The sequence below is a fragment of the Gekko japonicus genome, unplaced genomic scaffold (assembly GCF_001447785.1).
Source record: "Gekko japonicus isolate JY-2015 unplaced genomic scaffold, Gekko_japonicus_V1.1 scaffold3163, whole genome shotgun sequence".
In the NCBI taxonomy this organism is placed as follows: domain Eukaryota; kingdom Metazoa; phylum Chordata; class Lepidosauria; order Squamata; family Gekkonidae; genus Gekko; species Gekko japonicus.
This window is the reverse complement of record NW_015167631.1, coordinates 67,630-83,701: the sequence shown is the minus strand read 5'-3', so window position 1 is coordinate 83,701 and position 16,072 is coordinate 67,630. Positions and strand designations below refer to the sequence as shown.

Below are 16,072 nucleotides of genomic sequence, written 5' to 3'. Positions count from 1 at the left end.
CTGCCACTGCCAAGTCGGCCTTTTACCATCTTCGGCTGGTTCGGCAGTTGGTACCCTTCCTTGACCGCCGTGACCTGGCGTCGGTGATCCATGCGACGGTCACCTCGAGACTTGACTACTGCAACGCTCTCTACATGGGGCTGCCCTTGTCTCAAATCCGGAAGCTGCAGCTAGTGCAGAACGCCGCGGCTAGGCTGTTGATGGGCTCTCCGCGGTGGGAGCACATCCAGCCAGTGCTTAGGTCACTGCACTGGCTGCCTATAGCGTACCGGATTCGTTTCAAGGTGCTGGTGCTTACCTTTAAAGCCCTACATGGCCAGGGTCCGACCTACCTGAGGGACCGCCTTTCCCCATATATACCCCAGAGAGCACTACGGTCTGGGGCCCAACACCAGTTGACCATCCCGGGCCCCAAGGAGGCAAGGCTCACCAGCACTAGGACCAGAGCCTTTTCGGTGGCGGCTCCTTACTGGTGGAATGAGCTCCCGGAGGAGATCAGGGCCCTGCGGGACCTTTTGCAGTTCCGCAGGGCCTGCAAGACGGAGCTCTTCCACCAGGCTTTCCAATAGGAGCCGCCACCATTGTTACCACCAATGGTCCTAGTGACGGCAGGGACCTGAGATCTGGTCCTGGATATCGCTAGGCTTCCGGCACAAGGGATGATGAGTAGTATGAGATCTGGAAGCGTGCCATCTAATATGTTTACGATATGTACTCAATGTTAATGTAGGTTTTAATGTATTGTTTATGATATTTTATAGTGTTTTAAGATTTTGTATATTATTTAGGTACATTGTACCGCAGTGTTAGCCGCCCTGAGCCTGCTTGCGGGATGGGCGGGGTACAAATATAATAAAATAAATAAATAAATAAATAAAAATAGGTTCCCTTGCTGGAAAGCCAGTCAAATGATCTGACTCTAGGATTGCGGTGCTCATCTCCGTTTCAAAGCCGAAGAGCCAGCGCTGTCCGAAGACGCTTCCGTGGTCATGTGGCCGGCATGACTAAACACCAAGGCACGGAACTTTCCCTTCCCACTGAAGTGGTCCCTATTTATCTACTTGCAATTTCTTGCTTTCGAACTGCTAGGTCTACTACTACAAAAGACAATATTGCCTGCTTCTTACAACTCCATTGTCTGTCTGCTGTTTCTTTGGTGACATTTTTGTGTGTGTTTTTTTATATATGATGTGCAGTGAGGATTCTTTGATAAAGACAAAGACAGTAAACCAGGACCCTGTAATCTCTTTCACATGCTGCACCCTGTAATAGAACACTGCTGTGGTTTGTTTCAGTGGGTTGAAAGCCTCCAGGTTTTTCCCCCCAACCCAGACCCGGCAACCCTAGTGGAACCCCACAGAATTTCCGAATCTTGAACCACACGGGATCCTCTCTTCCAGCCACACAGCTGGGTGCTCCAGTTTGGTGTAGTGGTTAAGTGCGCGGACTCTGATCTGGGAGAACCGGGTTTGATTCCCCCACTCCTCCACTTGCACCTGGCTGGATGACCTTGGGCAAGCCGTAGCTCTGATAAGTGCTGTCCTTGAAAAAGAGCAGTTTCTGTCAAGAGCTCTCTCAGCCCCACCTACCTCACAGGATGTCTGTTGTGGGGAGGGGGAGGGAAAGGAGTTTGTAAGCCGCTCTGAGACACCTTTGGGTAGTGAAGGGCCATGGGGTAGAAATCCAATCTCTTCTTCTTTCTTCTTCCTTCTTCTTCCTCTTCCTCTTCTTCCTCTTCTTCTTCTTCCTCTTCTTCCTCTTTTTCTTCCTCTTCCTCTTCTTCCTCTTCCTCCTCTTCTTCCTCTTCTTCCTCTTCTTCTTCCTCTTCCTCTTCTTCTTCTTGCGCCTGGTAACTATGCGGCTTTCCTCTTCCCTGGCTTTGCCAGACTGACTCTCCCAAAGAAGAACCTCACAATACCCGAGCCAGAGAGGGCCTGGCTGGTAGATTTCTTTGTGTACAGAGGCCTCGGTCCCCTTCAGCTGCCGCCCTGTCAAGGAACCCACGCCTGGGCTCTGTGGGTCCCCAGGACGAGATATGTTCACAATAAGCCAGACTTTAGTAAAGAAGATAAGGTTGATTAAATACTTAAAGAACAATCTTGATTCTAGGCAAAACAATCTCTGCAGCCCTGCAGCATGAAGCTGGTCTTGGAGTCTCAGAGTCCAAGGTAGAGGCCTAAGTATTTTCTATGTAGCTGTTCATTGCAAGGTGACCTGAGCATAACCCAGACCTCAGTCCAGCAAAATCACGAAGTTAACATGGCTTCCCTCTGGTCTCTAGCCCAGTTATACTCTCAAAACACCCAGTGTCAGGTGATATTCCAAATCCAATCAGGGTGCACGCTCAGTGGAACCCTCTAGAAGATAATGATGTCACTCCTGCCCCCCCCCCCCCTGAAATCCAGGAGAGCACAGGTAGGTTCCCAAGGAGAGCTAATTGTCACATTCTTGACTCTGGCCTTGAGAGAGATGATAAGAATACAGGCAGAGAGGCCCAATTATGGACACCTCCAAGTTGGGGTTGGTCGATTAGTGTCCACATTAACCCCTAGAGGAGCAGACAGGGATGCTTTCGCCTCACAGGTGGGAAAAGCTTCATTTCAGTTGCAACCCTATTTATTCGTCACCAGAGAATGCCCACAGGAGAGAAAGCATACATGTGGCTGGAGAGTGGAAAACACTTGTGCATCTGCGAGAACCTAAGTATCAGAGCATTAGCTGCTGTAGATTTTCCGGGTTGTGTGGCCGTGGTCTTGGCACTGTAGGATCTGACGTTTTGCCAGTAGCTGTGACTGGCATCTACAGAGGTATAACACAGAAAGATGGAGTACTCTCTGTGTCAAGGTGAGAAAGAAAAAAATGGTAGACAGGTAATTTATATCTACTCCAGAAGGTGAGTCATTATCTTGTAGGAGTTCCCAGGCTATGAACATGCTAATGGAGGAGCTTTCCTGAGGAGGTTCTTTTGTGTGTTGATGGTTTCCTGAGGAGGTTTCCTGTTTCCTGAGGAGGTTCTTTTGTATTTGGATTGGCTGTTGAAATTCTAATCTTATCTGTAGTTCTATTGTCAGATGTAGAGCCTTCTGTGTTTTTTAGGACAGGAAACCGTGACCTATTTATTTTTAAACTCTCTTCTTTCCTGTTGAAATCAGAGTACTGGCTCAGAAGAGAAACCTTCTCAATATCGGGAGTATGAAAAGGGCTTCAGTGCTGCTGGGAACCTTATGAAACACTGAAAATTTCATCCGAGGCAAGATGGCAGACTGGATTGGAGCCCAAGATGGAGCTCCATCCGCGTATTTGCATAATACCATGTAATGATACGGTGTGCAATCGTGCAAACTGCTACCGTTCTGCCAGTTTGGTGTAGTGGTTAAGTGTGCGGACCCTAATCTGGGAGAACCAGGTTTGAGTCCCCACTCCTCCACATGCACCTGGCTGGATGACCTTGGGCAAGCCATAGTTCTAACAAGAGCTGTCCTGGAAAGAGCAGTTCTTGAAAGAGCTCTCTCAGCCCCACCTGAGGGGAGGGGAAGGGAAAGGAAAGGAGTCTGTAAGCCACTCTAAGACTCTGAGTAAAGGGTGGGATATAAATCCAATCTCTTCTTTTTCTCTAAGGACCTGGAGGTTACTGGGGGCCCTGTAAACGGCGGAGTTTACTGATGCAGGTGCAGTGAGGTTGGGTGGAGCGAGGGCCAGGCGCTAGTTCCCTGGTCGGTGGCAGTTCGGTAGCCCAGCAGTCCAGGAGCCCGACAGCGGCGTCTTCTGCGACGGCATCCTCCATGGCAGCATTCCCTGTTTGGTGGCTGCACCAGCCCAGAGGGCTGAAGAACCAAGGGATCTGAACGTGGACTATGGGGGCCCAGTGGGTAATGGAAGGCAGACAGTGGAGCCAGCGGTTGCCAGGGCTACGAAATTGAGGGAAGTGGAGGGTGTAGAGCCCGCAGAGCCACGGCACTTCCCGCCCATTATCGGCGCCCCTCATATGAGTTACAACTACGCCGTCCTTGCTGACCACTGGAGTCCTATGCCTCATCGCGGGGATCCTGGTGCTGTGCCGCCGCCGCCACCAATGACACATCGAACTAGATTTGGGGAGCAAGCAAGATGGAACCCTTTGATCTGCCTTGAATGTTCCTGGGGGGACTCAACTTGTCCCTTTCAACAGGGACTTTCCCAGGGGGATTGAAGGAGGCGGTAGTTTGCCCTCTCCTTAAAAAACTGTCGTTGAACCCAATGGCCCTCAATAACTACCGCCCAGTGTTGTTAGCCGCCCTGAGTCACTGGGTAGGGCGGGATAGAAATCTCATAATAAATAAATAAACGTTCTTGGGCAAGGTGGTAGAGAGGGCAGTGGTATCACACCTTCACGTTTTCCTGGATGAGGCTAAGATCCTGGATCCCTTCCAGTCCAGCTTTCGCCCTGCCCATGGGACTGAGAAGGTGCGGTTTGCCCTTGTGGATGACCTTCAGAGACATCTGGATCGAGGTGGGTCGTTGCTGCTGTTTCTTCTTGATCTATCGGTGGCGTTCAATATGGTTGACCATGAGGTGTTAACCCACTGCCTCGCCATTGCCGGGATACAGGGGCTTGCCTTGCAGTGGCTGACCTTCTTTCTCCAGGGTCAGGGACAGATGGTGGTGCTTGGGGGGCGAGTTATCACAATGGCATCCGCTAGAATGTAGAGTGCCACAGGGAGCAATTATCTCCATGTTGTTCAATAGCTATATGTGCCCCCTCGCCCATATTATCCATCAGAGCAGAGGTCCATCAGTGGCTATTAGCCACAAGGTATAGATAGGGGCTCTCGGGCAAGTGATGCTCTGTCTTCTTGGTGCTTGGGGGGGCCACAGTGGGAGGGCTTTTAATGTCCTGGCCCCACTGGTGGACCTCCTGATGGCAACTGGTATTTTTGGCCACCGTGTGACACAGAGTGTTGGACTAGATGGGCCTTTGGCCTGATCCAACATTGGCGTCTCTTATGTTCTTATCCGAGGTTATGGGCTGGGTTGTCACCAATATGCAAATGACACCCAGCTCTATCTACTGATGGAAGGCTGCCTGGACACGGCCCCATGTGATCTGGATGAGGAATTACAGGCTGTGGCTGGATGGTTGCAGCAGAGCCGACTGAAGCTAAATCCATCTAAGACGGAGGTCCTGTACCTGAGCCGTGGGGGATTGAGTCAGGGAATCAGGCTCCCAGCCTTCGATGGGGCTCCACTGGTGCCAACGTCGAGGGTGAAGAGTCTGGGGGTGCTCCTGGACGCCTCCCTTTCCACTGCCAGGTTGGCCTTTTTTCATCTGAGGCAGATCAGGCAGTTGGCCCCTTACCTCACCCCACGAGACCTAGTTACAGTGACTCATGCAATGGTCACTTCCAGATTGGACTATTGTAACTCTCTCTACGTGGGGGCTGCCCTTGATCCTGCTCCGGAAGTTGCAGCTAGTGAAGGACATGGCAGCGTGGATGCTGACGGCAACGCCTGTGTGGGCTCGCATCCACCCAGTGCTGCGTGAACTGCACTGGCTGCCTATTGAATTCTGGATCCATTTCAAGGTGCTGGTACTTACCTTTAAAGCCCTATACGGCCAGGTGCCAGCATACCTTTGAGACTGCCTCTCCCCATATGAGCCCCGGAGGGCACTGAGGTCTATGAATCAACATCTTCTAGCAGTCCCCAGCCCCAGGGATATCCAACTATCTCCTTGATAAATAAGCAGGGGTCATTTTCTGCAGGAGCGCACAGGAGCGGAGCTCCGGCAGTAAAGAGCCCAGGGGGCAGGCACATAAACAAGCCCCACCCCTGCTCCCAGCAGCCCTCAGTCAGAGCAAGAAGCAGCCAGGTAAGTTGCAGAGCCCCCCCCCCCCCTGGCCCCCCGGGCACTACAGTCAAGTAGCACCTTTAAGACCAAGTCTTTTTCAGGTACAAGCTCTCCCTCCTCTGCGAGGACAGATCTGCATGTCCCCCCCCAATAGCGAGCAATCCAAAACAGTCCAGTGGCGCCTGAGCGGTGGGTGTTGCCTTCTGACACACTTCCGGTGATGTCAGGGGGTGTGGCATATGCAAATAAGTTGGCCAATTAGTTGTGCTAATGAGCTCCTGCACCTCTTTTTCTACTAAATGACCCCTGTAAATAAGGAAGGTAGAAATGATGCCTCTAGAAATGGAAACCATTTATTCATTACGTTAACATGGCTTCCTATGTTTCTAAATATGCCCGTACTATCTGCAATTTTGTCCATTGCATATAGTTCTCAGACCTTTGAATATCACAAGTTCAAATGAAGTGAGGCAGGATCTTTCCATTTAATGGCAATGACCATCTTGGCAGCTACTAATAAGGTTGATATCAAGTTTTTATGAATTTGGGGGACTGATGTGTCTTGCCATAGATCTAAGAGAATTAATGCTGGTTGTCTTGGCAGGTCATACTGTGTGATAATCTTAATTTAAGTCAAAATCATCTCCCAGAAATCCCTAACCCTCTTACACTCCCACCAGCAATGAATGTAACTGCCTTCTTGCCCACATGACTTCCAACAAAGAGGGGAGCGTCTATTAGAAATATAATATAGTCTCCTGGGCATCAGATACCATCTCGAAAGTAATTTTTGGCTTTGTATTTGAACATTCAAGACATTAGAAGTTAGGTTACAGGAAGACCAAATCTGATGCCAGTCCTCTTGAGTTAATGTTTTTTTCCACATTCCTCTTGCCAGGGGTGTTGATAAGAAATAGGAGATTTGCAATCTGTTAATTTTTATTTAAAAAATGATATCAAGCCCTTAAAACTTGAATTTTCAGTTTTGAGGATACATTCAAAAAAGGTAAGTGGTCTGGAGAGATTGTATCTTTGTGAGATTGAGGTTATAAAATGGCAGATTTGTAAATATTCAAACCATTTAATAGTTTTCCCCCCTTCTTTTTGTTTTTCAACCAGTTTATTTCCAGCACAGACATCTACAAATTCGGTAAAATTTGATGATCTCCAAGCAGTGAAAGTGGAAGGTTGAAATCTTGGCTGGAACCAGGATTGACCTGTAAAATGAGAAAAGGGGGATATTCTAGGTGCTGTTATAGGTCTCAATTTATCCCAAATGTTAATAGTATTTGCTAGGAAAATGTTTCCCTCAGCTTTCCATGGTCTATTCTTCGGCTGGTCCCATATGATTTCTTGAAAGGATCTTTTGTCCAAATATTGATTCTCTATCGATTTCCAATCTGTATGGAAAGTTGATGTGTACCGTTTGACAAAACCGAGAAGGGTAGCTGCCTCATAATAGCGTGTAAGATCAGGTAAGGCCAACCCTCCTTGGTTATGTGGTTTTTTCAGTGTGTTGTAGCTAACCCTGGGCCTTTTATTGTTCCAGATGCATTTAGAGAATGATCTCTGCCACATTTTGAATAATTAGTCTGGTATTCTTATAGGTAAATCCCAACAGAGAAAGAAATTTTGGGAATATAAACGTTTTAATAATTTGAATTTTTTTCCTATGTGGACAGATTTGACATTCCACTTTTCAGGAGATTCATTATAGAATGATTCAGGGTTTGGTGATCGAATTTGAGAATATCTGCAAGGTTCAGAGGGATTTTCAAACCCAGGTATATCCAGTATTTATCCACCCAGCTAAATTCATATTTTGACTGGATAACTTCGTTTTGCTGTGGTGATATTAGAATAGGGTATAAGATTGATTTCGAGGGATTTACTTGTAAACCTGAGACATTAGAGTTCAGGATTGTAGAAGTTCAGTGATGGCAGGTAGAGAAATTTCAGGATGTGTGCTGAAGATGGCCATGTCATCTGTGAATAAACTAAGTTTCACTTCTTGATCTTGTAGGGTAAAAACTTGGAATGAGAATGCAAGTGCAAATAGCCTGTGCCAAAAGCTTAATCACCAATATCAATAAGAGGGGCGACAGTGGACACCCCTGTCTTGTACCTCTATTTAGGGTAAATTCTTCCAAATCTATGTTATTTATATAAACCATAGCTTTAGGAGAATCATACAGAGTGCTGACTGCCCTCAAGAAGTTACAATCAAATTTCATATCTTATGATAGTAAATAAGATGTTTCAACAGTATCAAAGGCTTTTTCAAAATAAATTGATAAAATAAATGAGAGGTCAATATGAAATAGTCTGCAGTACTGAATGATATTAAGAACTTTTCTAGTATTGTCAGTTAGGTCTTTGTTTGGAATGAAACCTGTCTAATTATGGTGAACATACTGTTCTATAAAAGCGTTTATTCTAGAAACTAATGTGGCTGTAAACATTTTGTAGTCTTGATTCAACAGGAAAATTGGCTAATATGAGCCAGGGTTCAATAGGTCTTTGTCCTTTTTGGGAATTACTATAATTACAGGTCTCTGCAAGGGGTTCAGAGATCAGATGCTTAAATTGATTGTAACATTCTGCTGTATATCCATCTTGGCCAGGGGATTTGTTTGACTTTAAAGACTTGATAGTATCTTGTATTTCTTGAGCTGTAAATGGTCGATCCAAGACCACAGCCACACATCCCGGAAAATCTACAGCAACTAATGATCCAATAAGGCTCTATGTTGGGGAGAAATCTGTTTGGTTAATGGATGGTTTTCTAAAAAGTGTTTAATTTTGTCTTCAGAAGGATCATTAGAGTGAAGGTGTCTTCAGAAGGATGATTCTTGAAGGTGTCAACGATTTCTTTTGCTTTACAATTTAATTTTTTATTATGAATTTGATGTACAGAATTAGATGCTAATTTCTGTTTGACCTTCCAAGATAATATCTTCGTTGAATGTGGTCCTCTGAACCAGTATTTTTGTTTAGTGAAAAGCATCTGTTTTTGGATATGTGAAACCTCCAAAGAATCCAATTTTTTCCTTTCCAGAATTTTTTGTTTCCAAATTTTTTGTACATGTCTTCTAGTTTTGAAATACTAGTTATTAACTCTTATTTTATTTTTCTCTTTCTTATAGCTAGAGCTATGAATTTTCCTTGAAGAACTGCTTTAAAGGCATCCCAAACCATGTGATTTGGAACACCACAATTTGAATTGTATTTAAAGTATCCCTTTATGTCAGTTTCTATGGTATCAGTAACCAACTTCATTAATAAAAATCTCTTATCTAGTCTCCAATTAAATGTGCGCTCATTTTTTCCTTCATCTACCATATAAAATTCTAGCCAAGAATAATCAGACCAGATCTTTGAGCCTCTATCAATTTTTGGGATCAAGTTAGTAATAGGTTTCGAAATTAAAAAATAGTCAATTTTTATTTTATTTTATTTTTTAAAATTTATCTTTCAACTTACTACCCCGCTCGAACCCCCCAAGGGGTCTCTGAGCAGCTTACAGTTAATCAGTTATCCCTACCTATGGCCACAGATACTGGGGGTGGGGACAACCCTACTGGCACCCAGTGGAGGGACTGGTTGATCTTTTCTTCTCGGCTCGGCTTGTCGGCTCGGCGTCTTGGTGTGAATTTGGTGATGAGGGGAATAATATGTAAAATCCTTTTCATTTCCATGTCTTTCTATCTAGTGAATAATCCACAATGTAATTTAAGTCCCTCCTAAAATAATAAGACTTTGTTGAAATTGTTTTAGTTTGGATAGTTTTTCCAATGAAGGTAATTTGTCCTCCATCTGGTGAGTATACTGATGCCATAGTTTTCCATTTAAGGATCCTTTTAAAAATATAAATCTGCCATGGGGATCTTTTATTATGCTGTCTGTTTTAAATCTGACTGTCTTATTGATTAAAATTGCCACTCCTCTAGCCTTTGAGGATCCTTGGCCTTGGTACTGAGAAGACAATGAATTTGAGTTAAAAACATAGGATTGCATGCCTTTCAGATGTGTTTCCTGAAGCATTACTACATCAGGTTTTTGGTGTATAATAGCTGAGGCAACTCTCTTTCTCTTGATTAAATTGTTAATGCCTCTGAAATGTAAAGATAGGAATTTTAATTGAGATGAAGCCATGCTATATGGTAATTAAAAAAAGAGAAGGGAATAACAGTAGAGTCTTTCATTATACCTAAGTTGTCGATAGCATATGAGAAGTACCAACAAAGCATAAGCATAAGATTAAGATTGTTCCCAGTCAAAATTTTGAAGAACCTCATAAATGTTATAACATTGAGAAATCTGCAAAGTGCAGTGAAATATAACAAGATTATACAAATTAACTTGGTTGCTTCTGTATAATTCTTATAGTTAAGTACCTCTGCCTGTGTGTTGAAGTCCCAACAACATAATACAGAAATCCTCGGGGCTTTGCACATAACCTGTAAACTTGCTGCTTTGAGGATTTTAAATAATGAGAATAAAAGTCATCATATTTACAGTTTTAATGACATCAAAGCTATGAACCCTTTGCTCAAATGATTAAAACCCAGTGACCAGGTAAAAAGGATTTAAAAACTAATTAGAAGGCCCTTGAGTAAAGAGAACACTCATATGTTGCTGCTGCTTGTTGCTTAACTATGAAAAACATTCCAATGCTAACACTATAAGAACTAGTTGCTACTATTTGTTGCTTAACTGTAACAAACATTCCATATAAGAACTAATTACATTTTCTGTAAATTAAAAGGCACAAAAAAGAAGTAGTACAACACGACTGCAGAGCTTACTTTTTTGAGCTCTGCCTTCTCTTATTTGGGACTATAATATTAAATTATAAGTATGAGGAACGCAAAATGTCTCTTTAACAAGAAACACTTCTGATTCAAAGGGAGCAAAAAACCCCGTGAACACTGTGGCACTCCCCCCCAACCAGTGTTCCCTCTGAGTTAGTGTGAGCTAGCTCAGTTTTTTAGCCTCCGCCTCACACACGTTTTGTCTTAGCTAAGCAAGGATGGCTCCAAAGCAAACTAATTTATGCAGTAATTGAATCACTTGCTCACAACCAGGGGTCATTTCCTGCAGGAGCGCACAGGAGCTGAGCTCTGGCAGTAAAGAGCCCAGGGGGTGGGCACATGCAACAAGCCCCACCCCCTGCTCCCAGCAGCCCTCAGTCAGAGCAAGAAGCAGCCAGGTAAGCTGCAGAGCCCCCCACCCCCGCCCCCTGGCCCAAAACAGTCCAGTGGCACCTTTAAGATCAAGTTTTATTCAGGTACAAGCTCTCCCTCCTCTGCGAGGACAGATCTGTAGGTTCCTCTCCCCCCAATAGCTAGCAATCCAAAACAGTCCAGTGGAGCCTGAGCGGTGGGTGTTGCCTTCTGACACACTTCCGGTGATGTCAGGGTGTGTGGCATATGCAAATAAGTCATGCTAATGAGTTATGCTAATGAGCTCCTGCACCTCTTTTCTACGAAATGACCCCTGCTCACAACTTTAATGCCAGTTGAAGGCTTTCACAGCTAGAGTTCATTAGTTGTAGATTTTCCGGGCTGTATGGCCATGGTCTTGGCATAGTAGAATCCGACGTTTCGCCAACAGCTATGACTGGCATCCTCAGAGGTATAACACAGAAATGCCAAGTAGCTCACAAAGTAGAATTTTTGCTCACAAGACTCCACAGTTTAGAGGGAGCATTGCCCCCGACATACAATATTAAAAGTGTACTCTCTAATATCAAAACCCTCAACTCTGTATAAAGTAAGTCTCTTATTATAATGAAGTTGATGTATATGAATAAGAATAATGGTAAAATACTAAAATAATGTTAGTGTTGGCCTATAATAAACCTATTTTATGGAACACAGTTTGGGTTTAAGGCTTTTCTTCAGTGGCGCTTCGACTATGCTCTGTTCCATCAGATAGCTGTCTCAGTTGGTCTCACTGGAATGTTGTCTTTCTGTATATTTTGAGGGAGATCAAGATTCAGCTCTTTAAGTAATTGCATGCTGCTGTCAAGGTCTTGTTCTTGAAAGGTCTGATCCTGATAAACGACTTGAAGTTTGTAAAAAGCAATCCATCTGTACTTGATTTTTGCCTCAGTAAGCATAGTGATAACTGGCTTCAGGGCTTTCCTTCTTTGTAGTGTTTCTGAAGACAAATCTTGCAGGATTTCTACCTTATGGTCTTGAAACATTAAAGAGCCAGTAGAACGTGCCATAGAGAGGATTTTAGCTCTTATTTGTGAGTTTGTAAATCTCACAAAGGTCTTTGCTGTCTCCTAATTGGTCCCAGTCTGTAAGCAGCTTCAAGTATTGGCAATATTTCTTCATCTAAATTTAAAGTTTTGGCTAGCCATGTAGCTACCAGGGGCTACAGCTCGGTGAAATCTTCCACTTGTTCAGGGATCCCTCGGAGTTTTAGGTTGCAGGCTTTAAGTTGATTTTCAATTACGACGATTTTATCAGCAGTCCAGTCGTCACACTGATAAAAGTAACGTACGTCATCCTGAAGAGTAAAGGCATGATTGAGTGCAGAATCGGCAGTCTCTGCAACTTTGTCTAAGGAAGCCTTGAGCTCTGTAATTTGATCTGTGAGGGGTTGTAAAATGTTAGTCAGTTTATTCAACATGTTGGTTTCCAGTGTTTGGATAGCTTCAAAAGCCTCCTGATGAAAGGCAGCAAGGCCATCTGCTCTCTGGTCTGCATCGTCAGCTGCCATTTCATTGTCAAGGCTGGAGGAGTCAGTGGAGGCCATCTGCTTGTTACCTTTAGGAAAACAGGCTTGAACGGTGTTCTAAAGAGGAGGAGGAGATTGGATTTATACCCCGCCCTTCACCCGGAGTCTCAGGAGAGCAGCTTACAAACTCCTTTCCCTTCCCCTCCCCACAACAGACATCCTGTGAGGTAGGTGGGGCTGAGAGAGCTCTGAGAGAATTGTCCCTGAAGGAACAACTCTGACAGAATTATGACTTGCCCAAGGTCATCCAGCAGCTGCAAGTGGAGGCATGGGGAACCAAACCCGGTTCTCCCAGATTAGAGTCCACACACTTAACCACTACACCAAACTAGCTTAATTGGTTTGCCTTTGTTCCCTGTTTTCCCCATAATAATTCTGGAGATGTAAAGAGAGTTGAGCCGTGATTTTGCAGTCGAGAGGAGATTTCAGCCAGGAGCTCTGCATTCAGGTGTCCATCTTAGAGATCAGCAACACCACGCCCACATTATAACTTTTGCCCTTTCCCCTACCACTTCCCCCTTCCCCTTCCTTACCCCTCTGTATTTTAAAAACTTAACAAAAATTATTTTTTTAAAAGTTACTTACAGCATTTTTTATCTTTTCACAGCTTTGCATACTCTGTTGTTGTCTTTAAGGTGTGAAATAGAAGAGCAGCTGTTTTCACAGCTACACAGTTACATCGTTTCTCCTTGTACGGGTTCCTCATCACAGTACAAGATTGTCACTCTGACTGAATCTCTTTACATGCTTTGAGCATTCAGAAGTTTTCTCCCCTGTGTGGGTTCTCTGATGATGTGGAAGATGGGCACTCCGAATGAATTTCTTTCCACACTCTGATCATTCAAAATGTTTCTCCCGTGTGTGGATGCCATTGAAGATAGGCAGTCCAAATGAATCTCTTTCCACACACTGAACATTCAAATGGTTTCTCCCATGTGTGGGTTCTCTGATGCTGTTAAAGATGGGCACTCTGACTGAATCTCTTTCCACACTCTGAGCATTCAAAAGGTTTCTCCCCTGTGTGGCTTCTTCGATGACGTTGAAGACTGCCACTCTGATTGAATCTCTTTCCACACTCTGAGCATTCAAAAGGTTTCTCCCTGTGTGGGTTCTTCGATGAAGTTGAAGACTGTCACTTCGACTGAATCTCTTTCCACAATCTGAGCATTCATAAGGTTTCTCCCCTGTGTGGGTTCGCTGGTGCTTCTGAAGACAGCCACTCTGACTAAATCTCTTTCCACACTCTGAGCATTCAAAAGGTTTCTCCCCTTTGTGTGTTCTTTGGTGTTTCTGAAGATTGCCACTCTCACTGAATCTCTTTCCGCACTCTGAGCATTCAAAAGGTTTCTCCCCTGTGTGGGTTCTTTGGTGCTTCTGAAGATGGCAACTCTGACTGAATTTTCTTCCACACTCTGAGCATTCAAAAGGTTTCTCCCCTGTGTGGGTTCTTTGGTGCTTCTGAAGAGAGCCACCCTGACTGAATCTCTTTCCACACTCTGGGCATTCAAAGGGTTTCTCCCCTGTGTGGGTTCTTTGGTGCTTCTGAAGATTGCAACTCTTACTGAATTTCCTTCTACACTCTGAGCATTCAAAGGGTTTCTCCCCTGCGTGGGTACTTAGATGCCCTTGAAGATGGCAACTCTGACTGAATCTCTTTCCACACTCTGAGCATTCAAAAGGTTTCTCCCCCGTGTGGATTCTTCGGTGAATTTGAAGATGGCCACTAGTATTGAATCTCTTTCCACAATCTGGGCATTCAACGGGTTTCTCCCCTGTGTGGGTTCTTTGGTGCTTCTGAAGACTGCAACTTTGACTGAATTTCCTTCCACACTCTGAGCATTCAAAGACTTTCTCCCCTGTGTGGGATCTTTGGTGCTTCTGAAGTGTGCCACTCTGACTGAATCTCTTTCCACACTCTGAGCAGTCAAAGGGTTTCTCCCCTGTGTGGGTTCTTCGGTGAATTTGAAGATGACCACTAGTATTGAATGACTTTCCACACTTTGAGCATTCAAAAGGTTCTTCCACTGCGTGGATTCTTCGGTGAAGTTGAAGATGGCCATTACTATTGAATCTATTTCCAGAGTCTTTCTTTCTGATTGGTCCACCTCGATTCCTAACATTTTCTTTCAAGTCTTCATTTTTAACTTTATCTGCCATTTGCTGATGAAGTTCCTCACCCTCTTCATTCCTCTGACCATCCTCTGCTGGAATAAATAGAGTGATCCTGTTAGCACCTGGGAGGGCTGGTAATGTCCAGAGGCATCTATGTGACTGCAGTAGAAAAGGATTGATGGCCCTTTGGCCTTGTCCACCTTGGCTGATCTTAACCACCCCTCCACCTTTCCCCAGAAAATCTAGTATTTAAGGATACCTCACCCTCTCAATTGCCACAGGTGCGCTCTTGCCCAGAAGGAGCTTCTGAGCCTCCAGATTTCAGGCCCTCCCTCCTTCCCCAGCAGGCTGTATGATTGTACGAAGCGTTGCTCAGAATTGAACCAGAAATCCCCCATGGCACTTCCTTGCTTCTTCCCTTGACATAACCGTGAAGGATACTCACTCTCAGCCCGCTCATTTGGGAAGGAAATGTGCTCTTGGGATCCTCTTGAGGAAATCCTCAGCCCTTCTTTAGACGCAAGGCCGTAGTCTATCTCCACCATAGTCTCTCTTATATTCCTGCCTTTGTTCACAGAAAGACAGAGAGAAAGAGATCATTATTCTGTGGGGAAGGAAAGACATTCAAGAATAAAAATTCTTCTGGAAGGATGAAACCATGGTCAAGATCAAAGCCCACAATCCCAACCACTATAAGGGAAACAGATCTGTGAGGCAAAGCATCCTAGTTTCCCCAAGGGTTTACGTGATTATTACGTGGCCTACTCTGAGTTGTAGGTGTTTATGACTTGAGTCTTCCTGCAGGTAACATCCTTATCTTTTTCAAGGCTGGACTCATCATAAGAACATAAGAGACACCAATGTTGGATCAGGCCAAAGATCCATCCAGTCCAACACTCTGTGCCACACAGTGGCCAGAAATACCAGGTGCCATCAGGAGGTCCACCAGTGGGGCCAGGACATTAGAAGCCCTCCCACTGTTGACCCCCCCAAGCACCAAGAAGACAGAGCATCCCTTGCCCCAGAGCCCCTATCTATACCTTGAGGCTAATAGCCACTGATGGACCTCTGCTCCATATGCTTATCTAATTCCCTTTTGAAGCCGTCCATGCTTGTAGCTGCCACCACCTCCTGGGGCAGTGAATTCCATGTGTTAATCACTCTTTGGGTGAAGAAATACTTCCTTTTATCCATTCTAACCTGACCGCTCAGCAATTTAACTGAGTGCCCACGAGTTCCTGTATTGTGAGAAAGGGAGAAAAGTACCTCTTTCTCTACCTCTTTCTCTACCTGCTCTATCCCATGCATAATCTTATAAACCTCAATCATGTCACCCCTCTAAAGAGCCCTAAGCGCTTTAACCTTTCCTCATAGGGAAAG

At 44.8% G+C, this 16,072-nt stretch overlaps 1 pseudogene; it reads right to left on the bottom strand.

The window, feature by feature from the left end:
* Positions 1–13,502: 13,502 nt before the first annotated feature.
* The window catches only part of LOC107112858, a 32,126-nt pseudogene continuing 29,556 nt past the window's right edge, over positions 13,503–16,072 (bottom strand).